Source organism: Vicugna pacos, chromosome 19 (assembly GCF_048564905.1).
Source record: "Vicugna pacos chromosome 19, VicPac4, whole genome shotgun sequence".
In the NCBI taxonomy this organism is placed as follows: Eukaryota; Metazoa; Chordata; class Mammalia; order Artiodactyla; family Camelidae; genus Vicugna; species Vicugna pacos.
The window spans coordinates 36,416,005-36,422,245 of record NC_133005.1 but is presented as its reverse complement, the minus strand read 5'-3'; the positions used below and the strand labels follow the sequence as shown (position 1 = coordinate 36,422,245).

Below are 6,241 nucleotides of genomic sequence, written 5' to 3'. Positions count from 1 at the left end.
ATTAACACAGTATGGCACATGGTAGGCACTCAATGAAGACACTTCTTATATCTCACCAACACTGATCTTCCATCTCAATGTTGCAGGAAGATTCGTTTATTCACTAGATATGAACTGTATCCCTGTTACGTGCCAAGCCTGGGCAAAGCACTTTACAGACCTGATTTTATTGAACCGTACAACTCTCTGAAGTAGGTAGGCATTGTTATGAACCCATTTCACAGATGAGGAAACTGAGGCATATAGAAGTCAAGCGATTTGCCCAAGATCCCTCAGCTAAAAGGACAAAGAAGTAGGAGAGTAAAACATCAAATGTTGGGAGGGACTGAAGCTGGGGAGACACGATGCAGAGTTTGAGTATCTAAGGCTTAGCATTGCCCCTGGGGCTCAGGGAAGCTGTAAAGCCAAGAGACTCAAAGTGGGTAGGAGCTCTCTACGGAACTTCTCTGACCTTTGGGTAGCAGGCATTTGGGACCACTTCTGACCTCAGAGGTTTCTCACCAACAAGCAAGTCCAGCAAAAGCATTTGAGATTTCAAGAACCGGGATTTGGCTCCTTCCTGTATCAGTTAGACTGCATTTCAGTAAGAGGCGGCAATGAAGCCAAGGATTACAAACTGGAGAGCCAGACTGACAGGGTGCAAGTCCTGACACCACTACCTACCGGCTGTGTGACTTCAGGCAAGTCGTTACTGTGTAAGGAATAGCTTTAGAAACTGCAGGGGATGCAAGAACAGAAAACACTTGTTCTCGTAAAAGGCAGTAACTTGTAGAGAGAAAAGGAGTCAAGTAAGAGTTGTGATTTGATTCTCTCTCATATAGAGCTGGGGAACCGTAGCTCTGAGCCTGTTTCCTCATCTGTGCAATTGGGGTGAGAATCATGCTAGTTCTCTCCTCACAGGCTGTTGTGATGAATGAGTGTCCATGGCCGGTGCCTCAGCACCATCCCGCCACAAGTGTCTAATTCTTCTTTCATTTAGTATTTAAGTGGCCTACTATGCGCCAGGCACTGTGGCACATGCCACGGAGGGGCCACCAAGGAGGGAGACCTGCTATCTATATGGAGTCATGGTCTAATGTGGGAGACAAATGATAAATATACCTGCTATATAAATACATATGTGATGCATATATATTGTATATGTACAGGCACTATTCATCAGGCAGTGGTAAATACGAAGAAAAATACAAGGGAATAGAAAGTGGAGGGGAAGGTTTTAGATAGGTCCCAGGGGTGACATTTGAGTGAATGAGGGGAACCATACAAAGATCTGAGGGGGCTAAGACTGATCATCCAGGCGATCTGAGGTTCAAGTGAACCTAAAGTGATAGAGGGTTAGGAGACCTGGGTGCCTGAGAAGGGAGATGAGGTCAGACGTTGAGGGAGAGGAAGTTGGCATAGGCCTTTAACGCCAGCTTTTACTGAAAATGGGGAGACATTGGAGGGTTGAGCAGGACAGTGGCACGATCTTCTGGTTTCAAGGGCACCTCGGCTGCATATAGTTCACAGGGAGCAATGGTGGATGTGAGACCAGTAATCAAAGCTTGGATGATGGTGGCTTGGATCTGGAAGGTGGTAGCAATGGAGGTGGTTAAAAAGGGTATCAGATATACCTGAAGGATTTGCTGAGGGTTACACACAGGAAATATGAGCAAAATGTCAAGGATAACTGAGATTTTTGGCCTGAGCAACTAGACTTGCCAATACCAGGAGTAGAAATGGTTGTAGGCAGTGCAGACTTGGTGGAGAAGGGATCACTCAGTTCAGTTTTGGACAAGTTAAATGTATGAAGGGAAACAAGACTAGAGATGTAGGCTACAGCCGGAGCTTCCAGTGTGCTAAGAAATTGATGTGAGAAAGGTCAGTTGGCTTGCAGTTGGTAATGTTCAAGACCATTAAGACTTTTGATTATGGAATTCTGTACTATTTATGCTCTATACCATTTATTGCTGAGTATATTACTCCCAAAATGGAGTGACTTTGAAACATTCAACCTCATTTTCTATAGGTCAGGAATCCAGGCACAGCTTAGCTGGGTCCCAATTCAAGGCCTCTCACAGGCATCATGGTGTCAGCAGGGTTTCCAGTCACCAAAAACCAGGCAAGGATCTGCCTCTGAATTTAGTTGGCAGGATTCAGTTCCCTGCAACTGGCTGGAGATCACTCTCAATTCCTTGGTACTTGGACTGCAACTTAGTAGCTTGTTTCATCAAAGTGAGCAAGCCAAGGAATGAGACAGGGAAGAGAAACAGCAACTGAATGTATACAAGTCATGTTTTTTATAACCTAGTATCGGAAGGGATATATCCCCTTGTGCTAGTTTTCTATTCATTGAGAGCACTAGGTCCTCACAAGAGGAGGGGACCGAGTCAATACCGGGAATTCTACAAGCACAATGTTAGGGGAAAAAACAAAAATGGAATCCTTTTCCAGATTACTCAATTATCTGGGGACAGAGGGAAATTAGTGAAACCAGACTGGTCCCATTATTAGACCAATCTGTTTAGAAGCTTCCATGGTTAGAGTTAAAAATGTAAGTTAGATGTAGCCCAATCACACTTATCTCATTCATGCCTGTAAAAGCACAAAACCCGGCTCAGAAAGGACAAGTGGACAAGTGTGGGATGCACCCACCAACAATTATTTGGTTGTTACATATTGTCCCTGTTCAAGGCTGAGTATTCAATGACCATATACAACATTTTAATTTAAAGGATTTTATTGTCTTTCTCCAGATAGAAAGGCTCTAAGTTAGAAAACTTCACCAAGTTTAATAATATAATAATCCTCGATTCTTCAAAGCAGACACCATCTTTTCAGCTCCGGACACGTGGGTTACACAACCTTGCTGGACTGATTCACCAGAACTATCACGCTTTCTCAGGAAAGCAGAGACAATCTTTTTCAAGAGATCTTGTGTTCCAACGCCATAAACTGAAATACTCAAAAAGAAAAAAAGTACATCACAACCAGTACTAAGACTTCTGTAACAAGGTGGATGTACAGTCAAGCCCCAGACCAATCTCTTTCAAGTCTTCTTATCTCGAGTCTGGCACCTCACTCAAGTCTATTTGTCCCTGATGTCAAAACGCTCAACCTCAACCTATAATCTTCCTAGGCACAGGAACTAGAAATAAAAGGAGGGAAAAACCAGGACTACACAGGGTACCAAAGGGGCTTAACACACTTGAAACGCATACAAAGATACTCTAGGGACAAATGGGGTCATCTGAGTATACTGATTAGCAGATATTAGGGAACTATTTATTTCTTGGCTATTAATGATCAGGTATATAGGAAGATAGTCTTACTTCTGAATTTAGAGGAATTCAAATGAACAGTCTAGGGATTAAGGGTCATAAAAGCAACAACTTTCAAATGGCAAAAATCTACGCACTTATGTAAACAAAAGCAAATATTTTAAATTTAGGGTGTTGAGCTTGTACATGTTTCAGATTTTTCATAAAGCAGGGACTTGATCACCAAGAGACACGTCTACTGTAGTCAACACACTCAAGAGGAGGGAAGCTATCATTGATGTTGCTCCCTTTCCACTGTAAGGCTCCTAAGCACACCAGGGGATCAATCGGGCAAACGCAGCCAGTTAAGAAGGCACAATTTAAGGGCTGTATAGGCCAGCTTAAAGGCCTACAACCAAGGCCCGATTCAGACAGGTCTAGCTTAAGTTTTCCTTAATCAGTACAGCTGATATTCAAGGGAGTCACGTTCCAATCATGGAAAGACACATATACCCAGCGTTTAAAAAAGACTCAGGTGTGGCCTGCCTGTCTCTTCGGCTTGCTATGATGGAGCACGACACCATGTTGAAGAGGCCCATGGAGCAAGAACTGAGGTTGGCCTTCAGCCAACAGCATGAGGAACTTAATTATTCCAAAAAAATTTTATAATTTGAATCCCAACTCAAATGTGATTTGGAGCTCCTCTATTCTTGTACTATCTGCCAAGTTAATTCTAACTTTACTTTTTCCTTTCTTAGGGAAAGACATAATACTACTAACAGGTCAACAGTCCTGCCAAGGATGCAATTTTGCCCTCTTATTTTTTAATTGACGTATACTCAGTTTAGTATGTTGTGTCAATTTCTTCCCCCTCCTGTTTTATACACAGCTTGGAACTGGGTCCCGAGGTTACTCTCAAGTGGGCAACAACTCTCTACCATGAGCACATTAAACATAGTCATCTTACTAGGGAGTTAACACTTGGGTAACAATTTGCAGAATCCTCACCTGTTACAAGACAGAACCAAGCCGAGGGTTCTATCAGGCTGCAATCAACCTACTCACTGCTCTGGGGCACACAGGGCTCCAGACCTGTAGGAAGTCAACAGATGAAGCCAAGATAAATGACCTGAACGATGGAAGAAGTAAAAAGCCTATACAGCAATCCCAATTTCCACTAAAAAGTTCACGTGCAGTCGACAGTCTGGTGGTGGTAAGCAGAAAACATAAACGTTTTCTTTGTGGCCAATGCATCAGACAAAACTGGCTAATAGTTCAGTTAGATCAACAGGGTCGATCTGATGGGGAAAAAAGTTATGTCATCAGCTACAATGGCCATGTTTGAGTTAGAAATTGGAATGCAAAAGGGATAGCCCCTTTAAAAGCAGTTAATTCCTCCTCCCATCTACAGGTCCTGTATCTATTCAGCCATGTGGGCACACTGAGACATATGGACATCACTTACCAATTCTTTACCAATCCTGTATTCATCCTGGTCCATTCAAAGTCTGCTTTCTGCCAGCAATTAACCTGATATAAAAACTGACACAGGAGTTCCAATTAGCTAGATGCCCAAGGGAGTAGGGGACAAAGGTGCTGCTCACGCTGGCATATCAGACAGAAACTGGCTTAGAGAAATTAGATCAACATGGTCGATCAGTCGGGGAAAAAAGTTCAGTCATCATATATGCCAGTAGGAAGCTCTTGGTTTCTAGAAAGACCTGAGTCAGGAATAAGATTTGATTGGTCTGTTTCTCGGCAAATTTTATGCAGTATTTGAACACTTCTGCGTCCTGCTGCAGGCAGTAAAAATTTAGCTAAGACCTACACCCCTGCCTTCTGAATTCACATTTCGTAGAGGCCAGTGTTGCTGACAAGAACCGCGGAGAAATGGCTAGCTTTTACTGAGAGGTGATTGCAAGGTTTTGACCAAGCGCCATGATTTTGCATTTTAAAGCAAGATGTCATTATTAAAAAACCTGACTTCAAAGACTCTGGGACAGTAAGATTAAAGAAAAACTGTCCAAAAACGCCCACTGAGGTGGCATTCCTGGACTCAAGTGAATTTAAACGTTAGGGGGTAGGGGATTAGTTTCAACAGAAACACATTTGGCTTTCCTCAAGAAAATAGTACATAATCCATTCCCTTGGAAACAAAAGTACAAAAGAAAGCTGTTTATCAAGAACAAATAAAGCGAAGGCATCCAACACGGTGCCTTCATGAGCATTGTCAGGACACTAAAAATTTAACACCTGTGCACTGTCAAAACATTTTTCCGCTTTAGAACAAACCCAATGTTTTTGAGAATTATAAAAATCTATCTAGAACACCTCAAAGAAGACCTAATAACTAAAATACACTAATGAGTTGTCCTTAATCTTCCTTTCTTTTTCCCCGCCAAGGTCGCCTGGCAAACGAAGAATTCCCTCAGCGTACGCTTTTCCTACAACAGGCCAAAAGACAGAGGCTTACCGCAGAGGTAGGAGACTGAAGGTTGCGGACGGCTACACGTGGCTCCCCGGAAGGCCCGGCAGCGGCCCACTCCTCCAAGATCCATTCTGTCGGCTCTGACCGTGCAAACCTGCGAACTAACAAAGAAAGGTCGTCAATCGCCATCTTTCAGAGTCGAGAAAAGAATATGGCAGGGCCTTTTGAGGCTGGTGTATCAGAACTAACTGGCAAGTAATTAAAGACATCAACATTGTCGATCTGACGGGGAAAAAAGTCAAGTCATCATTTATACCAGCCAAGGACTCCTTAGGCCCGAACAGAAGGCGTGGGTTTTTCCAGCTCTAGCTAAGCCCCTCCACGGCCCTAAGGCCTACTTAGTAGGGTCAGAGCAGGGGGTAGCCACCGGCTACGGCGATGGCGCAAAGACAAAAAAAGAGGTAGAGATCTCGACGAGCAGTCTCCACTCACCACACACGGTAGTAAACCGAGGTTCCTGGCACGGAACGTCACCGGATGAAGCGCGGATAAAACAGGGTAAAGACACCAAAGA

General features: G+C 43.6%; 1 long non-coding RNA gene and 3 other non-coding genes across 5 annotated transcripts; all 4 read right to left on the bottom strand.

The window, feature by feature from the left end:
* Window positions 1-2,701: 2,701 nt before the first annotated feature.
* LOC107033747 (uncharacterized) lies at window positions 2,702-6,194 on the bottom strand. Of its 2 annotated transcripts, none has more exons than XR_012061795.1 (5): window positions 6,160-6,194; window positions 5,713-5,828; window positions 4,705-4,781; window positions 4,248-4,331; window positions 2,702-2,942 (listed from the first exon to the last, which is right to left on the bottom strand). It is a non-coding gene; the product is annotated as an uncharacterized lncRNA (long non-coding RNA). The 2 variants fall into 2 exon arrangements; XR_001459258.2 differs by having other exon boundaries at window positions 2,702-2,934.
* Window positions 4,484-4,575, bottom strand: LOC116284376 (small nucleolar SNORD12/SNORD106). Its single transcript, XR_004194138.1, has one exon. It is a non-coding gene; the product is annotated as a small nucleolar SNORD12/SNORD106 (small nucleolar RNA).
* Window positions 4,844-4,934, bottom strand: LOC116284377 (small nucleolar SNORD12/SNORD106). Its single transcript, XR_004194139.1, has one exon. It is a non-coding gene; the product is annotated as a small nucleolar SNORD12/SNORD106 (small nucleolar RNA).
* LOC116284375 (small nucleolar SNORD12/SNORD106) lies at window positions 5,897-5,987 on the bottom strand. The gene has a single exon (XR_004194137.1). It is a non-coding gene; the product is annotated as a small nucleolar SNORD12/SNORD106 (small nucleolar RNA).
* Window positions 6,195-6,241: the final 47 nt, after the last annotated feature.